The sequence below is a fragment of the Triturus cristatus genome, chromosome 3_2 (assembly GCF_964204655.1).
Source record: "Triturus cristatus chromosome 3_2, aTriCri1.1, whole genome shotgun sequence".
Taxonomy (NCBI): Eukaryota; Metazoa; Chordata; class Amphibia; order Caudata; family Salamandridae; genus Triturus; species Triturus cristatus.
Window position 1 is genome coordinate 677,534,955 of NC_140584.1, and position 21,311 is coordinate 677,556,265.

Here is a 21,311-nt window from a genome sequence, read left to right on the forward strand (position 1 = left end):
GTCCAAGGCTCGTCAGCCCGTTAGCTCAAGGGAGCCGTAATACATTGAATCCAATAGGCCGCACCCTGCTCGTCACACCAGCAAGTTGCCCCAAGGAACTATGGTCAATGTAGTGGCGACGGCGAGTACGCTTGTGCCACAGTGTTTATAAAAAAAAGTATGTGTCGCATTAGCCATCCCTGGACACGTGTTTCGAGGTAGTTGCCTCTCGTCAGCAGGGAGCAGGTAAGTGTATAGGGGTGCCGCGTGGACTGCCATAAAGTAATTAAAACAGGTAGAGTACCTCTCATGGCGCGCAGGTGCAGGTCCAAGGCTCGTCAGCCCGTTAGCTCAAGGGAGCCGTAATACATTGAATCCAATAGGCCGCACCCTGCTCGTCACACCAGCAAGTTGCCCCAAGGAACTATGGTCAATGTAGTGGCGACGGCGAGTACGCTTGTGCCACAGTGTTTATAAAAAAAAGTATGTGTCGCATTAGCCATCCCTGGACACGTGTTTCGAGGTAGTTGCCTCTCGTCAGCAGGGAGCAGGTAAGTGTATAGGGGTGCCGCGTGGACTGCCATAAAGTAATTAAAACAGGTAGAGTACCTCTCATGGCGCGCAGGTGCAGGTCCAAGGCTCGTCAGCCCGTTAGCTCAAGGGAGCCGGAATACATTGAATCCAATAGGCCGCACCCTGCTCGTCACACCAGCAAGTTGCCCCAAGGAACTATGGTCAATGTAGTGGCGACGGCGAGTACGCTTGTGCCACAGTGTTTATAAAAAAAAGTATGTGTCGCATTAGCCATCCCTGGACACGTGTTTCGAGGTAGTTGCCTCTCGTCAGCAGGGAGCAGGTAAGTGTATAGGGGTGCCGCGTGGACTGCCATAAAGTAATTAAAACAGGTAGAGTACCTCTCATGGCGCGCAGGTGCAGGTCCAAGGCTCGTCAGCCCGTTAGCTCAAGGGAGCCGGAATACATTGAATCCAATAGGCCGCACCCTGCTCGTCACACCAGCAAGTTGCCCCAAGGAACTATGGTCAATGTAGTGGCGACGGCGAGTACGCTTGTGCCACAGTGTTTATAAAAAAAAGTATGTGTCGCATTAGCCATCCCTGGACACGTGTTTCGAGGTAGTTGCCTCTCGTCAGCAGGGAGCAGGTAAGTGTATAGGGGTGCCGCGTGGACTGCCATAAAGTAATTAAAACAGGTAGAGTACCTCTCATGGCGCGCAGGTGCAGGTCCAAGGCTCGTCAGCCCGTTAGCTCAAGGGAGCTGTAATACATTGAATCCAATAGGCCGCACCCTGCACGTCACACCAGCAAGTTGCCCCAAGGAACTATGGTCAATGTAGTGGCGACGGCGAGTACGCTTGTGCCACAGTGTTTATAAAAAAAAGTATGTGTCGCATTAGCCATCCCTGGACACGTGTTTCGAGGTAGTTGCCTCTCATCAGCAGGGAGCAGGTAAGTGTATAGGGGTGCCGCGTGGACTGCCATAAAGTAATGAAAACAGGTAGAGTACCTCTCATGGCGCGCAGGTGCAGGTCCAAGGCTCGTCAGCCCGTTAGCTCAAGGGAGCCGGAATACATTGAATCCAATAGGCCGCACCCTGCTCGTCACACCAGCAAGTTGCCCCAAGGAACTATGGTCAATGTAGTGGCGACGGCGAGTACGCTTGTGCCACAGTGTTTATAAAAAAAAGTATGTGTCGCATTAGCCATCCCTGGACACGTGTTTCGAGGTAGTTGCCTCTCGTCAGCAGGGAGCAGGTAAGTGTATAGGGGTGCCGCGTGGACTGCCATAAAGTAATTAAAACAGGTAGAGTACCTCTCATGGCGCGCAGGTGCAGGTCCAAGGCTCGTCAGCCCGTTAGCTCAAGGGAGCCGTAATACATTGAATCCAATAGGCCGCACCCTGCTCGTCACACCAGCAAGTTGCCCCAAGGAACTATGGTCAATGTAGTGGCAACGGCGAGTACGCTTGTGCCACAGTGTTTATAAAAAAAAAGTATGTGTCGCATTAGCCATCCCTGGACACGTGTTTCGAGGTAGTTGCCTCTCGTCAGCAGGGAGCAGGTAAGTGTATAGGGGTGCCGCGTGGACTGCCATAAAGTAATTAAAACAGGTAGAGTACCTCTCATGGCGCGCAGGTGCAGGTCCAAGGCTCGTCAGCCCGTTAGCTCAATTTTTAATTCTATTTTTTTTATTTATTTTTTTACCGCCGGACGCGTACCGTACGCGCACAGTACGCGCACCCCGCGATTTAAAAAAAAAAATGTATTTTTCACACTTCTGGGTCCTTCTTGGACCCCCTGACAAAGGCCAGGGGGTCTGCAACTCTCTACCTTGCCCCCTTTTCACGTTCTTCACCTTTGTTTTTCAGTGCGAGACACACAAAATGGCGGCCGACACTTCCTGATTTCGACCGACTGGAATGTTTACTGTCATGTAACCACCAATCAGAATTAGGCTCGCGCACGGCAGCGTGCGCGTACGGTATGCGTACAGTGCGCGTACGATACGCGTACGGTGCGCGGCTATAGATATGTATGTACTTTTAACTGCAATTTTCTCAGGAACTACTGAACAGGTTGACTCCAGATATGCAAAAGGCACATCCCTGACCTGAGGACTTTCTCTTTGCCAAATTTCAAATAATTCTGTTCAGCCGTTTGGGCTGTACCTTGGACTAAAGGTCCCTATGGAAAAATGCATGGGAAAAACGCGTTTTGGGACCCCCCTTTTTTCTCAGCCCCCACTTGACGAATCCCCCCAAGACTTTTAGGGTACGAGCGGAGCAGAGCGCCCCACCTATTTTGAAAATTTCGCGAGGATTCGTCAACCGCCGCCAAAGTTATTCCAAATAGAATATTGCGGATTTCCTATGGAAACACAGTCCTAACTATAACTATCTACTGGCGACCGCCAGTAGATAATATATATATATATCATCAAACAATACTCTTTCAGACTTAGAGTACCGCATAAATAGGTAGATAGCAGCTCTACATAGAGAGACAACTCAAGTGACACAATAAATATATATTACCCTGTGGCAGTTGCCACTGGGTAGTTATAGTTAGGATTGTGTTTCCATAAGAAATTTATTTTTTGGTTTGCTTACATATCTTTGGTGCTGTTTGAGGAAACTGCATAAAACTTTCCAAAAAGTGCTACGTTTTGGGGGATTCTAGCAAGTGGGGGCCAAGAAAAAGGGGGGTTCTAAACAAATTTTCCCCATTCATTTTTCAACAGGATCTTTAGACATAGCTACAATCCAAACCACAGAACTGATTTAAACAAATCTAGCAGAAAAGTAGATCTTGGTCCAGAAGAAGTGCTTTTTGTGATTTGGTGTAAATCTGTTTAGTAGTTTTTGAGCAATTAATGCTCAAAACCTTAGTATATTTCAAGCCATGGAGGATCCGTGGGGTGATAGATATCACAGCAGCCATCTTAGGACTCAGTCCCAAGTCCTAAGAAATAAGGTTAAAAAGATGACAAAAAAGGGCAGGGTAGGAATAACCTGAAGCCATAGGCCTGGTAGTGAGGTCCAGAGGCCAAAAACATTTTTTTAAATGTTGCTGCAAATTCACAGAGGGTTTGTGAATCCATGGCAACATTATTTTTTTTAAAAGGCACTGGGCTTCCATGCATCTTTTACAAACACTCACGGGGCAGACAAGGGCCCAAGGGGGCACTGCAAACTGTTGAGGAGAGGGGGCACGTGGCCCCCTCCCCGAGTCTCCGTGAAGCCCCAGGCACCCCATCCCCTGGGGCCAAGGTATAAAATGAATGGAGGAGGGTGAGCCGTCCCCCTCACAGAGCCTTAACAGGCCCTAGGCACCCGATTCCCCCCCCCGGCCGAACATAACTCAAAAGGGAGTGGAGCTGTATTGCCTCTCTCCCTGAACCTCTAAAGGCCCGGGGACCCTATTCCCTGAGGAAGGCACATTTATTCTGTCTTGGAGAGCCAACCCCTGGGCAACAGTAGTTTCTCTGGCCGCACCACTGCAGGCAGGGAAACATATGTTTGCTCCCGCCTGGCAGGAGCATTCTTAAATCTCCTGCCATGTTGGAGCAAGCAGGCCTTCCCTGCTTACTGGAGTGTGGGCAGGGAAGGCACGGGCAGAGAAACAGATATTGCTCCACTCAGACAGAGCAAGCAGGGATAGCTGATCCCTCTGGGTGGAAGCAGTGCCTGCTCCCGCACTATGTAGAGAACTGGCTGGGGCTGGGTATCCCTCCTCAGCGCACTTGATGAGTGCCCACCTATACTTAAGAGATGGGGTCCCGTGGGCAACAATAGGCTCCCTCCCCTTTATAATGCCAACATGCCCTGGGAATCAAGTCCCCAGGGCCTATTAAGGCTCATAGACACCTCGCCTTTTGATTGTTATGCGGCCCCAGGGGAGGGGGTCCCTGGACTTAATAAGACTCAGGGAGGGGGGCTGTGCACCCTCCTCCCCTTAAAGGCCCAAGGGGATGGGGTTCCCAGGGACCCTTGTGGCTTGAGGAGGGGAGGCACCTGCCACCCTCCAAATTAAAAAATTGTCTCTGGGGAAAGGGTCTCCAGGGATCAAAGTGGCTTGGGGACAGGGCTGCTATAATGAGTTGGATGCCGTTCATATTTACCTTAGGGCACAAGTTATAGTTACCAGAGATAACTATAACTGGTCCTTTTCAGCAGTTTTGTACTTTAAATACATTAAGGGCTCGATTACGGAGATGCCTCTGACCAACACCATTACACTGCGGTCACATTTTCTCATTTCTCTATAGGAGCTTGTGCTACGGCTGTAAAAAGGCCGCAGCACATGCTCCCATAGAGAAATGGGAGATAGTGTTAATCCCTTAAACTTTGCAGGAATTAACAGGGGGGCACCATGGGTGCTGCTGCGGCCCCCAACTGGAGGCCACAAGGAGAAGGGGGACTGCTAGGGGCCCCAAACTAGCTTTCCGACAGGCTTTCCATGTTGGAAAGCCCACCATGGAAAGCCCTATGTAATCTTTATGGCGGCAACGCCATCCATAGGGAATACTGGCTGGTCTCCAACTGAACGACGGGGTCCTTGAGCCTGTAGGATTGCAGCTGGAATGACTGTCTTGTTTCACTTTCGACCACCTAGATTGTAATTAGGCGGTCAGGATTGCAACTGATGATGAGACCCGAAAAGCCTCCGACTTGAGGCCCCAAGTTGTCGCTGAAATCGTCACCTAACTAAAACGTTACTTTAACCTTGGTTTTTCTCAGTGAATTTATAGATATAGATGTATAAATTATATTATTCATTTAATAATAATACCTCTTCATGCATGCTTCTGCCAATAGCTTGGATATTTAATGTCAGGACCTACTGGCTTTGCCAATGCTTGCTTCAATTTGCGACTTTAAAAAGGTGCTATGCTAACCAGTTTGATGACCTGCTCACTGATCTCCATGTCTTATCAAAGCCGGGGCGTAAAACTCCACTCTGTTCGTGTAATTTTACATCTCCGTGTTCCTTAGAGAATGCAGAGTTACTGCTAAACTCCGCTCCCCGCAACGGAGCGGTTATTTTTATGGTTTGCGTGCTTAAAATGTTCTTTCGTGCATGCAGGAGCAACTTGCTGTGAAACCACGATCGCACATGAGATTTTCAGGGCTGTTCGCGTGGCGTCGAGATTTGCTAGCCCGTTGCATGCTCCCACGAGATTTTGCAGTCGCCAACACGTCATTCCGGCGCGCCAGCAACTTCTGGCAGATGTTTTCTTTCATTTGCGATCCGAAATGCGCGGGATCTACAGCTGCTGCAATTTGGGGATGATCCTCTCCTCGAGAAGCATCAAAATCTTACTGAACTGACAATTTGGAGTTAAAAACTTCCTCGAATTGACATTTGGCACTGTTTTTTGTGTGTGAGAAGTCATTGGTTTTTTTCAAAATGTTCTAACAGGAAGGAAGTGCCTCAGAGTCTCCAACTTCCCGTTCCTGTCCAGCAGGCTCATCCCAGTACTTTGTCCATCTCCTGGTAACTTTTCATTTGGATTTGGAGCTGGATGGATCACTTTTTGTGTCTGCTGCATATCCCATTGGATTTAAGGACTTTGTATTTGAGATTTCACAAGTAAGTTGAAAAACTGGTATTGTTTGTTTGATTGGCGCCATGCACCTGGATTTATTTGTACTTTTAATGGATATTTAAAATGTATTGTGGTGGGTGGCCTGTTGTTTCAGTAGGGGCCTAGCGATTTCTTTGCATTTCATTTTGCTTCTTTTGTAAAGGAAAAATGTTTCGCAGTTTACTACATTTTCTTCATGATTTTTTTTAAATACATTTGAAATATTGATTCCATTCACTATGTGGCCTAATCTGCCAATTGGCCTTCCAGCCAGTAGGCCTAGTGCTAGTCATGGGTGCACAAAACAACTGTTTCTGTGGTGTCTGTTAAATTTGAAACAGAATTTGGACCATGGATGGATTTGGATTGGATACAAAGTATGTTTGGGGGGTATTTCATATTTTTTTCCCCGCAAACAGTGTATAGGACTAGGTGGGGTAATGCCTTTGAAGGAATTGTGTTGTTGTAAACATTTTACTTTAACCCTGTTAATTTTCATCTTTTGCATTGCTGAATTAATGCTGCATGCTCTGTTTTACCATGCTTCCTTTATATGCCCAGTGGGTGTGTGTGTGTGTGTGTGTGTGCGTGTGCGTGTGCGTGTGTGTGTGTTTACCATAGGCCACCATTTGCCTTTGTTCCAGATGCCATGTGGACACTGTCCAGGGGCCATTTTGTGTACTCAGTGAACTGTCAATAGGCCTGTATGTGCTCTTTATTTTACAGGCCTCCTGCCTCTTGTGGGTGACCATGTAGCTGGCGGACATTTTGTGTATCTAGCCAGTGTGCTTTTTGCCTTAGGCCTGCATGTCTTCTTTCTTGTGCCCATGACTTCTTGCTGGTTGTTGTTTTTGTGACCATGTGGAACATTTTGTGTAGGCAGCCAGTGTGCTTATGCAATAGACCTGCATGCGTTCTTTGTTTTCTAGGCCTCCTGCTTCTTGTTGTGATCACCATGTGGCTGGCAGCCATTTTGTGTAGGCAGTCAGTGTGCCTTTGCCATAAACTTGCATTTATTATTTGTTTGTGGCCATGACTCCTTGCTGGTTGTTGTTACTGTTATGCATGTCATTTTCCTTATTTGTACAGGAAAAATGTTGCACAGTTTAGCTCATTTTCTCCATGTTTCCTAATACATATACAATATTCTTTTAGTTTAATTCACTTTGTGTCCTAGTCTGTCAATGGGCCTTCAAGCCAGTAGGCCTAGTACTAGTGATCAGTGCAGTAAACAACTGTTTATGTGTTGTCTGTTGGATGAAAGAACTTTTTTAAGCCACAGATCGATTTGGATTAAAATACAAAATGTGTTTTTTCAGTGATAATTCATGTTTTGTATGTACATAGTGTAGGTAATGCCTTTGGAGGATGTTTCTTAATGTAAACACTTTTAGCCGTATTAATTTTCGTTTTTGACATTGCTGAATTAATGCTGTTTTTTCTGTTTTACCATGCCTCCTTTGTCTGGTCAGTATGTGTTTGTGTTTGCCATAAGCCACCATTTGCCTTTGTTCCACACCCCATGTGGCCAGGAGCCATTTTTTATACAGTCAGTGTCCATGGGCCTGCATGTGTTCTTTGTTTTCCAGGCCTCACCCTCGGGCCTTGTGTCTTGTTGTTGTGACCATGTGACTCACGGTAATTTTGTGTTACCACTAGATAGCCAGTGTTCTTTCCCCAGAGGTCTGCATGTGTTCTCTTGTGACCATGTGGTTGGTGGCCATTTTGTGTAGGCAGCCAGTGTGCTTTCCCTATAGGCCTGAATGTCTGCTCTTTGTTCCCAATGCCTTCCTGCTCAGTGTTGTTGTTGTTGATGGCAATGTGGCACTGGCTGGCAGCCATTTCGTGCGTCCAGGCAGTCTTGCCCTTTGCCATGGGCTGCATGGATGGTTAAACAATGAAATAGCAGTTAAATAACTTATTATTATATCTTTGAGGATAACTTCACTTATGTTTAATTTTTTAAACAGCATTCATTGTCTAGGGATTATTCCTTCCATTGTAGTTAGTCAGCTGCACCTCCCTGAGTGCCACATCAAACATGAGTGATGTCACATGATGCACGTAAAGTAAACAGTTCCATCTGTATGTTGTTGTTGTTTTTGCTCTCTCTTATCCTTCCTGAGTGTACAGTCAGTCACCGTGAAAGTTTAACTTGGTGTGGTTTTCCGTTTTGCAAATAGAAGTTATACTGTTTTGTTAATTATTTATAATAGGGAGTAACCAGTGACCACACTAAATGATATTGTATTTGTTTGTACTACTCGTTGAACTGCAACAATGCCATATTTCACTGATGTCCTTCTTGATTCTTTTCCTTTATGTGCACAACAAGAGACATCACCCACAGTAGTGCCAGATGACGGCCTGTGCACAGTGTGACGTGTGAGTGACCCACACGTCACAGACATCTCTTCAACTTGTGAGGCTAATTGCCATTGATAACTGACAGCTTCACGATGTCTCTAAAGAAAGTTGCTACCAAGAAAATGACCAGTGAGAAGAAGAAGGAGCTTACCACCACCACCACCACTGATATGTCGCCCCAGATCTTTTTAGGCAAAAAAAACTGCACCTTCTGCACTGGCCGTTGGGGAGCAAGCTGGGAGCAGCAGTACCCAAAAATCAATGGACCCAACCCAATCTAGGCCCGAACCCATGTATGTCACATATGCAGCCAGTCTAATCACGGCAACACCAACGAGCACTGATGTTGAAATTGTCTTATCTCAATCGCAAGGTAGTACCCAATCATTGCAGGAAACTCAGAGAAGTGGGCAACAACAGCCACAACCGCCAATAGTAGTTCCTCCCAAAGTAGGTGCAATTCAAGAGATTGAACTTCATGCTGATCAAGTAGAGCAATCGCTCTTTGAGAAGATCCCTTGTCTTCCAGATCTCCTGCTAGAAAAAGGAGGGTTTGTGGTGCATCATCTTCTTCTTCAAGCCCCCCTTCTGATGATCTAGACACCACTTGTATCCCACCTCAGTCTGAGATTGAGACACACAACGAGACGAGGCTAGGGAAAAGGAAGGTTCCAGACAGCCTTAGAGTTATAGAGGTTGATTTAGAAGTGGAGGATGACGACGAGCCAGTCATCATGGTTGTTAGCCCAGCCCCAGTGGAGACCGACGCTACCCAATCCCAACTTCCCGGGGGGATGTGGCAGTGGCACCACAGATCCAACCACCGTTGGCTGCCATATTTCCAAAGTCCCCGCAGCGACCTACATCCACAACCACCTCAGTAAAAGTAGGTACTGCAGAGAGTCAAACATCAACATGCCCGCCTACCTCCAGTTCATCCGACATTGGCAGTGGCACCAGGGTCAGAAGGTGGAGCTCTCCAGTTTGGGACTTCTTTTCGGTTAGCCAGAAATAGGTGAACATTGCCATGTGCTCCCTTTTTGGAGCAATGCTTTAGTTGGGGTAAGATTGGTACAAACTATGGTACCGGGGGCCAAACAACCTATTTGAGAATGCACCATACGATCTATTGGGAGGCGCACCTTAGCGGCCAAAAAAATGCAAGTGTTGTTGGTGAAGGGGGTGAAAGCCGGCTGAGCAGGGAATCCGGTCATGTTGGAAGGTGAAGACATCATTACAAAAAGCAGCCCTCTCCCCAGCAGTGCAGTAGTATCACCCACATCAGCAACATCGTAATGGCACAAGACGCAGGTCAAGACACCAAGGTAACGGAGGACAGTGACTACCCGCTGAAAGCAAATTGAGCCTACCACCACCTGCTCTCAAGAAGTCACATATGTCAGTGGCATCAGGAAAGAAAAACATTCAGACACATATTCCTGCCATGTTTAGGCCAGAGGCGAAGTATGAACACAACCACCCAACGGTACATTTGTACAATGCAAAACTGGCTAAAATGTTAGTGCTGGACCTCCTCCCTTTTTCTTTTGAGGAAGGGGTGGGTTTTCGTGAACTTGTGGCAGCCATATGCCCAAAATTGAAGATTACTGCCAATCCGATTTTGCCAGAGTTGCTGTTCAAGCACTATAGCACAATGTCCTAGAATTGCTTGGGCAAGCTTTGGCACAGAGTGCAGTTCACAGTATCCACCTGAAAACAGACATGTGGACGAGTTGCCAAGCCACTGATTAAATGTGCATCACTGCACACTGGTTGTCTTTTGTTGGGGCTAGAGAAAAATATCTGCAGGTGTTGACACTGCTGAGACTTTTAATGCTGCTCGGAAGCATGCAACAGTAGCCATGTTCGCCTTGGAGAAATCCCATACAGCTGCAAACATTTTGGAAGACTTTAACAACAAGGTCCTTGAATGACTGCGGCTAAGTGGGCTTAAGATTGGATTTGTTGCCACGGACAATGGCAGTAATATAGTTAAGCCAATAAACAAAGGGGGGCCCCAAATTGAAATATAAAGGTAGAGACTATGGGGAGGAAACCAGTTCAGTGCAAAGAGAAATAAACTCTACCCTTTATATGAAAGAAGTACACAGTATCAATAAATATTTTTGGATGCAAGCTAGAGACACTCAAGAGGAAAGGAACACAAAAATATATGCATACATATATATATACAACCACTTCAGTTTATATTTAATACAAGTTCTTTTTATTTCACTAATTAGGATAATTAATATATACAAGTTTAGCACATTAGAAACATTTAGTGCGACAAAAATCAGAAAAAACAGGTTCCCACTCAGAAACAGCAGAGAAAGAAAAAGGAACTAATCACATATACGTTCATTCACAACCAACACACACATTCATCAAAAGTTCATACAACTGTACTGTTTATGCTTGTGCTGAATAAGTGGTGCAAGGGAAATCCCAACCCTCAGAAGGGTCTTCACAAAAGATACTCAAAAACACAAGTGAGTATGTGGACCTTGGTGGAATCAGGGGTTTCAAAGGAAAACAGTTTGACTTGATGTTAGATCCGGTACGGAGAGTCAAGAGGGAGGGGCCCTTGTGCAAAACGCCGACGCGCGTTTCGGTGAAACAACTCCGAAGGACGGAGTACCACCTTCTTCAGGGCGAAACAGAACCACACAAATCAAAAACGGGACCTGAAACAGAGAAGAGGGAAGTAACGTATGTACATAAAAGGAAACCTATATCAAACAAATAAAAACAGATTCATATGTGTTATTTCCATAGAGTGTAACTCAGCTGCATCATGGAGACGGATACACATAATAGCATTAAATTCAGGAGGTTAATCGTGCGCACCAGAGAATAACAGGAAAACTGTCAAAAGATAACGGAAATTTGAGAAAAAATGAAAAAATGAAGAGAAAATAGGGAAATATGCACAGACAAGAAAAAGGGCGAATCTTCGTATGACGAAGAATAATAGACAGAAAATCATTTAGTACTCAAACCCTAAATTACCTGTATCAATAGGAGAGAAATAGTTCAGCGTAATAGCTTCTACAACAATGTTTCAATGCGGCCGAGGGATGCCATACTAAACACACAGCAAAATAATAGATGTAAAAACATGAGGATATATATACAAATAGACCAACATTTAACATAATGCGATTGCATCTCCAAAGGAATTTACCTAAAATAAATACGACTGTAGCAGATTCTCCAAAATTAGTGTACAGAGAGAAGCCAAAGCGCCAAAATTCGATCTTTGCGGGGAGGGAGAGGCGAGGACACCTCACTTCCAGCAGATTCACCGCTAATGCAGAAAAAAATAAAAAGAGGAAAGAAAGGGAGAAAAGAATCAAACTATTGAAAGAAATAGTTTAGGCCAAAAGAAATGCCCAAGTCTAAAACATCAGGCAAGATTTAAACTGATAGGTCAAGTTTGAAGGAGGTTGAGATTATCGGACTCACCTAGTTTCAAAATACCCAATCCAAAAGGAGCAAAAAACGCCAGATAATTAGAGTCATAGAAGGCCGAATCACCAGATGATAAGACTCGGATTCGTCAAATGATTAGTAGACCGAGCGGGACAGCGGAAAGCTGGGGATAAGCTGAAAAACAAACAAACAAGGGAAGGATAAGGGCGTAGGAAACTGAGTAAAGCGCGGACAAACAAATACGTCCAACGCAAATAAATAACTTCAAACGAAAAAGGGAGCTCAGAGAGGGCAGCAATACCTTCAAAGTTCAACGAGCGTCTGAACAGATAAACCGACGTCTCAAAGGCGGCGTCTTGGAAAAGCGGTCGCTTGCAAGAAAAAGCCCGCTCTAGTCAGGCTATTTAAACCCTCCAATCGAATGAACGTCGATCGGGGGTGTGTTGAAGGACCGATCCGTCAGATTTAAAGGAGTAGCAACCCATAAGCTTAAGATAAACACATCGCGCTAAAATCCACGAAGACAAAAATAAATAACAATCTAATCGCTAACGAATTAGATACAGTTCAAAAAAGATAAAATGAATAATAAATAAGAATGAAGGGTCTAAAGGAATACCAGAGAATGTCAAAGGGACAGCCTCAATGTAGTATCACCCACATCAGCAACATCGTAATGGCACAAGACGCAGGTCAAGACACCAAGGTAACGAAGGACAGTGACTACCCGCTGAAAGCAAATTGAGCCTACCACCACCTGCTCTCAAGAAGTCACATATGTCAGTGGCATCAGGAAAGAAAAACATTCAGACACATATTCCTGCCATGTTTAGGCCAGAGGCGAAGTATGAACACAACCACCCAACGGTACATTTGTACAATGCGAAACTGGCTAAAATGTTAGTGCTGGACCTCCTCCCTTTTTCTTTTGAGGAAGGGGTGGGTTTTCGTGAACTTGTGGCAGCCATATGCCCAAAATTGAAGATTACTGCCAATCCTATTTTGCCAGAGTTGCTGTTCAAGCACTATAGCACAATGTCCTAGAATTGCTTGGGCCAACTTTGGCACAGAGTGCAGTTCACAGTATCCACCTGACAACAGACATGTGGACGAGTTGCCAAGCCACTGATTAAATGTGCATCACTGCACACTGGTTGTCTTTTGTTGGGGCTAGAGAAAAATATCTGCAGGTGTTGACACTGCTGAGACTTTTAATGCTGCTCGGAAGCATGCAACAGTAGCCATGTTCGCCTTGGAGAAATCCCATACAGCTGCAAACATTTTGGAAGACTTTAACAACAAGGTCCTTGAATGACTGCGGCTAAGTGGGCTTAAGATTGGATTTGTTGCCACGGACAATGGCAGTAATATAGTTAAGACCATGGCTGATGATGGTTATTTCAGGGTCCTGTGTTTGGCCCACTGCATCAACATTATTGTACAGGACTTTCTCAAAATAGAAGACCAAGTAAGCATCTTACTGTCAACCTGCAGAAGAATCTGCACTCATTTCAGCCATTCATTTTAAAGCCCGGAAACAGCTGAGGGTCATTCAGCATGATAATAGAATGCCAGTTAAAGCACTCATACAGGAGGTGCCAACAAGTTGAAACTCGACTTCTTACACGCTTGAACGCCTGTTTGAGCAGCACAGACCTATTAATGAATATTTCATGCAAAGAGGGGATGCAACTGTGAAAGGCATGATCATTGGGATGGACCAATAGGGCCTAGTCAAATGCCTGACTGAGATGCTGCTTCCTTTTGAGGTGTTCACAAGGGAAGTCAGAAAAGAAGACAGTACCATGGGCCAAACTATCCCAATGTTGCACAAAAAAGATGTGCATGGCTTGGTGGAGAGCATATTCCTCCGCTTGTCTGCTAATACAAGGGTGCAAAAGAGACTTGTCTGTGCCACAATTCTTTTTATACATATTTTTATTTGCATTTTTAACCAATACAAACACAACTGGCACGTCACAAGTAATTATCCACGCACCCAGGCACCCCCTTGTCCCCCTACCCACCACCGATAGTGACAGCATCGTGGCCATTAATCCAACAAGATCCGGCTTCATCCTATAAGTCATTCTTCTTGTATTCTCCCATCAACCCCTACTCGGGTCTAGGGCCCAAGGCCTGCCACTCGCCATTTTGGAGCAGTGTCTCACCCATTAGGACTCTTGGTATATCAATCTGGTCCCAAACCCCCATCCAGATCATGGTACCTTCTCCATTTCCCCCACACTCTGCGGAATTTCCGGGGACAGCCTCTCGCTTTGTAGGTAACCCTTTCCGCCGCCATGTACATATCCATTCCCCTCCTCCAATCACCCAATTGGGGGGGCGACGACGCTCCCCATGCCTGTACCACTTCCCTTTTCGCCACCACCAGGGCTAACATTGCAAAGATCAGGTGTTGACGGCTCAAATCTACATCAGTAGTTATCCCCAATAAAACAAATTTTGGTTCCACAGGAAGCGTTGCCTCTAGCACTGTATTCAACTCTCCTAGTATTTGTGTCCAATAGGTGTGGATATTGGGGCAGTCCCAAAAAATGTGATAGAAGTCCCCCTGCGGATGTCCACATCAGAGGCAACTGGAATCACTAGCTCAACCCATACGATGTAGCCTAACCCTATCATAGTATACCCTATGAAGTATCTTATATTGAATGAGTCGAAGGCGGGATTTAATCGCGACTTCTCTATGGTGCATCAGGGCAGCCTCCCAGTCTAGTGTGTCCATCTCGCCCAGATTCTGTTCCCAAGTTGCTCTCAGTTTCCCCAGTCTATCGGGCATGTTATTATTCAAGGTCTTATACGTCAGGGATACTATCTTATTGGGTATCTGTTCTTGCAGCAGACAACCCTCCAATGGGGCATATTCGGGTAAGGGAGAGGAGAGCGCCACCTCAGCCCTCCATGCGTGACGCAGTTGCGCATATTTAAGGAACTGGGTGGGGCGTAGCCCAAACTCCGCCGCCAGGGTCCCGAAAGGCTTAAGATCCCCCTTTGCCACTAGGTCCCCCAATGTTGAGAATCCAATATCATCCCAACATCCAAAACCCCCGAGTTTGTGGAGTTCCTTCATCCAGGAACAAGTCCATATCGGCGTCTGCTTCATTGGTTTATGTAACCACCCCATTGTCTTTGTCGCCCTATCCCAGACCTCTATGGTTATCTGTGTGGCCGGGAGTAATCGTCTCCTTCCTGTGCCCCCATACAAATAGTGCAAACTGGTGTGGCGCGCCATGGTGTTCCTTTCCAATCTGTATGTGGGGTGATCTACTGATGCATGGAGCCATTCATTGATCGGCGTCAGGTACTCAGCCCAATAATATGCCTCAATATCTGGCAAGGAGATCGCTCCATTATACTGGTTTCTCTGGAGCGAGTCAAGGGCTATCCTTGGTTGTTATCCCAGCCACAATAGAGAGCGCAATTCCGTATTTATCGCCTTAAACGTCTGTCTGGGGAGGGGAAATACTCATTTTGTAGGGCATACAGAAAACGAGGCAATGTAATCATTTTAAACATTGCGGCTCGGCCTAAAATCGTGATGGGAAGGGCCTTCCATCTAAGGGCGTCGTCTGCAAAATTTGTAACCACTCGCTGGATCTTTCTTTGATAGGACAGGTTTCTGTCCGTAGTCAGGTAGATCCCCAGGTACGTAAACCCCGTCTTTGTGACCTGGAGGGCCCCAGGGAGAGGGGGCCATGGTTCCTCCTGTCATGGGCTATACAGGATCGATTTGTGCCAATTTATCGTGTACCCCGAAAAGGAGCCATACCTTCCCAGGAGCCTAAACAGTGCGGGGACCGTAGTAGCCGGTTGAGCAACATACAGCAGAATATCATCCGCGTAGAGCGAGATTTTTATTCTCCTGCGTATCAGTCCACGATATTTGAAATCAGCGTATCTCCTCTGCTTGCCGGATCTCACAGGCCACTATTTCTATGGTGAGGGCGAATAGTAGTGGAGATAGGGGGCAGCCCTGCCGGGTCCCCCTCCTAATAGGAAAGTCGTCAGACAGGATCCCGTTCACCTTAACCCGAGCTCTGGGGTCAGTATATAGAAGTCTCACCCATTTCCTAAAGTTAGGGCCAACGCCAAATTTGATCAGAGCTGCCTCCAGAAAGGCCCAGTGTACAGCGTTGAACGCTTTTTCGGCGTCGAGGGAGAGAAACATATGTGGATCCTCCCGTTGTCCCTGTACCTCCATGAGCCAATTGTGGGTCCATCGTAAATGTTGCCTAGTCGCCCTGTCTGGCAGGAATCCTGTCTGGTCCTGGTGCACCAGGCCTGAGATTACCTGGCGCAGGCGGAGGGCTAAGATCGTCACCAATAGCTTAGCCTCCACATTCAGGAGGGAGATTGGTCGATAAGACGCACAGTCCTCTGGGGGCCTGCCTTGTTTATATATAGGTATGATCGTGGCCATCCGAAGATCAAGTGGGAGGATGCCCTCTTGGGCCGCATCTTTAAACAGTGCTAGCAGGTGGCCCGTCAATATACCGGCCCCTCTTTTAAAAAATGTGGGGGTGGAAAGAGGGAGGAACATGGCGGCCGTTGCCTGAACGGCCGCGGGTGCTCCTCTCTGGGCTCCGTGTCATCGGTTGTAATGGCTTATTCTGAGGTGAAATTAATGCTTTAAAATACCCTGTTTCAGTCCGTAAATCATGGTGTGCTTCCAGAATTCCTTTCTCTGCATACCGAAGCCTCTTTCTACGACGACGCTACTGGCGGTTGCGGCAGCGGATCCAACGCGGATAGACTCTCCTCGACTTCCCGATTCCCGCTGCAGTGTGGGCGGTTGGATCAGCTGGTGCGGAGGTTGGGTCATGTACGAAATTCCGGCGGGGAGGGGCGAATTTGGAGTTGCTCAACGCCCAAGCTGGAGGTGGGGGAATGCCGCGGATGTTCTGAGACGAAACAGGCGGCTTCCAGGGGAATCGTGCTCCAGTCCTGATGCTTCTTTTTTGGATTTCCTCCCTCTTCCTCAGAAACAGGTAGTGAGGGCTGGGATTGAATGTCAGAGGGGTTGGCGAGGATTTCAGGTAGGAGTGAGAGCAGTGTGCCCCTTGGAAATACCCAGGCTGAATTTCCCGTTGGTGGGAGGAATATCCCTGAGTACGGGGAGACCGTTCTGGATACAATTAGGGGGTAATCACTGCTGCTTATTCCTTACACTAAAAACGGTTATAGGAATCATACGTTGAGGAGTACAGAGGGGGTAATCTTAGGTCAAACTCCCCCCGAATGTATGGAGAATAGGATCCCTGTGCTGGAGGGTGCTTCCCCCCCTAAACTTACCAGATACTCATTAAGGGCCAGGGTGGCACATTTAGATTCCAATAAATTAATTACCCACTCAATTTTTCCGCAGCAAATACCCCCCCCAGTGGCTGAGATAAGCTTCTCGGATAGGAAGGGGAAGCAGTTTAAGCAGGAAGGGTCCTAAGGGGCCTCAGAGATGTCTGTTCATTTCCCAAAATCACAAAGGGGTAAGCTGAAATTAAAAGAAAAGAAACCTGTGGGTATTAAAGTAAGAACTACCCCCTCATTAAAATCCTACTACCAGGTCATGTCTCAGGCCTCCACAAAAACGAACCCCCGACCTCAAATACAAACCTGCGGTGGCTCTAAAAGGGCATCTTTATCAGAGTCCACGATGCCCCATTCACCTGCTAGCGTTCCCTCTTCTCTCCCCTCGAAAGAGAAGAAAGGGCAAATATTGGAGGTCATTGACTCTGAGCAGAACAGCATGTACAGAGAAGATACCTTATCGGAGTCAAGAGATTCAGTAAATCCAGAAGTACATTTAGAAGTACATCCTGCTATTACCTTGGTCAACAGATACTCCATTCTGAATTCGCAGAAAGAGGAAGAGCAGCTAGCTAAAGGTCGGGAGGGAGAGCATGGAATGGATAAGCAAGAACTATTAGAGTCATCAACGGAGAGTCAAAATAAAGGAAAGGCAAAAGGACAATCTGAGGATACGAGTTGTTCCACTAGCCAGTCTACTAAAGGGCCTGCACCCCTCCATATGGAAATTAAGGCCGGCCTAGTTACAAGCTCGCAGTCGTTGGCCGACATCCTCTTAGCGCTGAAGGATGGAATGGCAAATAGGTTTACAGTCTCTGAGGCTAACCAAGCGGATTTGGCGAATAGATTCTTGGTCTCCGAGGCGAATCAGGCTGCCATTCAATCATCATGCGAGTTGCTGGCTCAGAAATTGGAACTAGTAACCGCAAGGAAAGACGCAATCGAGGAGGAAATTCCCAAGATTAAGAACACAATGGAGGCCACAGCAGCAAAACTGGAAAAAATATCTATTCAGAACAAAGATCTCAAAGACGATCTTGAGAGGTTAGAGAACCACTCAAGAAGAAATAATCTGAAAATTTTGAATGTTCCTGAAGCAATGGAAGGAGACGATATTAAGAGCTTTTTGATCTCCCTATTGAAGCGCACCGTATTGAAAGATCATACCGGCATAGATTTAAGTTATGAAATCCAGAGAGTGCACAGGGACCCATTCAAAAGAAATCCCGGTCGGTTGAAACCCCGGAAAATGCTGGTTAACTTTTTATCCTATTCTGTGAAAGAACTGATTCTATCCGCTGCTTTAAAAGAAGGTGCTATTCCCTCGCCATTTTCAGAACAAGCCCCCTTCTCTTTTTTCGTAAGATCAGACATTTCTCACATAACAGCGGAAAGACAATGGGAATTGGGGAAAAGACTACCAGAACTGAATGGGTTGGGGGCAAAGGCCCCATTGAGGTTTCCAGCCACACTGAGGTTAGATGTGGAATAACCATATGCACATGATACGCTCATCGCAAGAAGTTGACAGCTTAATTGCAAAAATTCAGTATGACAAACAGGGAGGTCTGTGAGGTCCGTGAGGGTTAGAAATTTATAAGGTGCCTCAGTTAAGTCAAGCTGTTAAGTTAATCAAATTGGTAGCCCAGAGAGGAAATTAGCCCGAATAGGCATTTGCCTCTTGGAAGGTAGGGTTCCTCAGGGCGTAAGGAAGCTAGGGGATCACGAAGGGTGGAAGGGGAAGGGGGAGGGAGGGGGTGGGAAGAGGGGGGCACAGGGTGGCAGGAAAAATAGGAAAAAGGAAAAAAAGGAAAAAAATTAAAAATCCTCATTTCACCGGTTATTTAGATTAAATTGTAAGTGCTGTCTGTTAAGTAGTGAATTAACTTCGGAAGGATAAAAGAAAAGGGGGGTAGTAAGATTCAAGTTATTTCATGGAACATAAATGGTTTAAGATGTCCTAGAAGACAAAGACTGATTTTTAAGTATTTAGAGATGTTACCAGTTCAGGTCTGTTTACTGCAGGAAACTCATCTCAACCAAGAAGAGTCTAAGAGTGCTTTCTCTAAACTCCCGTGGATACAATCTTTCTGTCACTCTCAACAATCAGTGAACTGTCGCGGGGTGGCAATCTGGGATTGACCTGTGAAATAAAATCAGTCTTAACAGATCAAACAGGAAGATGGATTATTGCCCAGTTGGACTTTGGAGGGGAAAAATTGACTTGTTCCTTCTATGGTCCCAACGTGGACGATCCCTCTTTCCTGGTTAAATTACAGAATAATCTTATTTCAGTACCCCCCCCCCTCATTGTGGGAGGTGATTTCAATGTGCGGCTGGACCCGGTTAAGGACAGGTCTAATCAGAGTCATACTATCGGCTGTCCAAGATCTCGAAGGGTCATGAAAAACCTCCTATTAAATATCAATTTGGTGGATGTTTGGAGATTCAAGATGGGTAGTGTTCAGGGCTTTACTTTTTATAGTAAAAAGTATCGTCATTCGGCCAGGATAGATTATGTCCTGATAAATAAAGAGGCCCTGGAAAGGATCCTCAATATCTCCATCCTTCCGAGCCATCTTTCAGACCACGCACCTTTACTTCTGCAATATTCTATGAGTAATACACGTCCGCAATCAAGGTGGACCCTGAATAGAGTATTTCTGTCAGATTCAGGGATTATCCAGGCAGTTAAAGAGGCTACGACTGAAATTTTTCTTTTTAATATCGGTTCTGACCCAATAGACCAGGTTTGGGAGGCATATAAAGCTAATCTGAGAGGGGTGCTGGGTAGTCAAATAGGAATTAAAAACAAAAAAACGATCTTGGAATTACAGTCATTAGAGCTAAGAATATCTGCCCCTGAAAAAGAAAGGAATTGTATTAATCTTGAGAGGACTAGGGATAGGGATAAATTAGAGAAAGAATTTGAGGATGCTCGACAGAATCACAGTATTTTTTTAGATGAGAAATGTAAGGCCCAGTGGCGCGTACGGAATATGGAGAACTTCGAATATGGGGAAAGAGCCGGAGCACTACTGGCCTGGAAAGCTAGGCTAGATCGGGCAAAAAATGATATAAACGAACTCATTATAGACAGTGGAGGTACTAAATCCAGCATACAAGTAGAAATGCAGGAATGTCTTTGGTCCCTTTTCTCAAAGTTGTACAGTGAAGACATATCCCCTTCCGCTGAATCAATTAGCTCATGGTTAAGGGATAAGTCCTTACCTGCGTTAACTGAAGCCGCCAAAGGTCAGTTAGAAGCACCTATCTCTATTGAGGAGATAAGGGCCCAAATTAAGAGGGCAAAAAATAAGAAAGCGGCAGGTCTTGATTCTCTCCCCAATGAGGTCTATAAATTGTTAGTAGAAGAACTCCTGCCAATTCTCCATACACTCTTTAATGCAGTCTACAGTACCTCCGGGGTGGTCCCTAGATCTTGGAAAGAGGCCATAATAGTCTTAATATTGAAACCAGGGAAAAATCCCCTGGCGGCAGACTCTTATCAACCAATCTCTCTGCTAAATGCCGACTATAAAGTTTTTATGGGCATATTAGCAGAGAGACTAGCAAAATTGGCGCCAAACCTAATAAACATAGATCAGAAGGGTTTTATGGTCGGGAGATCTATCCAGGAACAAACCCAAATCTTGATTGGAAATATCGACTTGGCAGAGATCAGAGGTGACCCCTTGGCGGTAGTGGCCTTAGATGCCGCTAAGGCCTTCGATCGGGTATGTTGGAGCTTCTTATGGGGAGCACTAGAGACAGCAGGTATAGGCCCGATATTTATTCAGACCCTAAAAAATTGCTATGCTGGGGCATCGGCGAAAATTCTACTAAATGGTTCTCTGATTCCCAGTTTTGAAATAAGGAGAGGAACGAGGCAGGGATGTCCCTTGTCCCCTCTTTTGTTCAATATATATATTGAACCTTTGGCGCAAATGATTAGGCTGGATAAAGATATAAGCCCATTTGTATCACAGGACTATGATAGTAAAATTGCACTCTACGCCGATGATATTATTATCTACACCAGTGACCCCAATACAGCAATTCCCCGGATCGAGATATTGTTGCAAGAGTTCTGTGAATT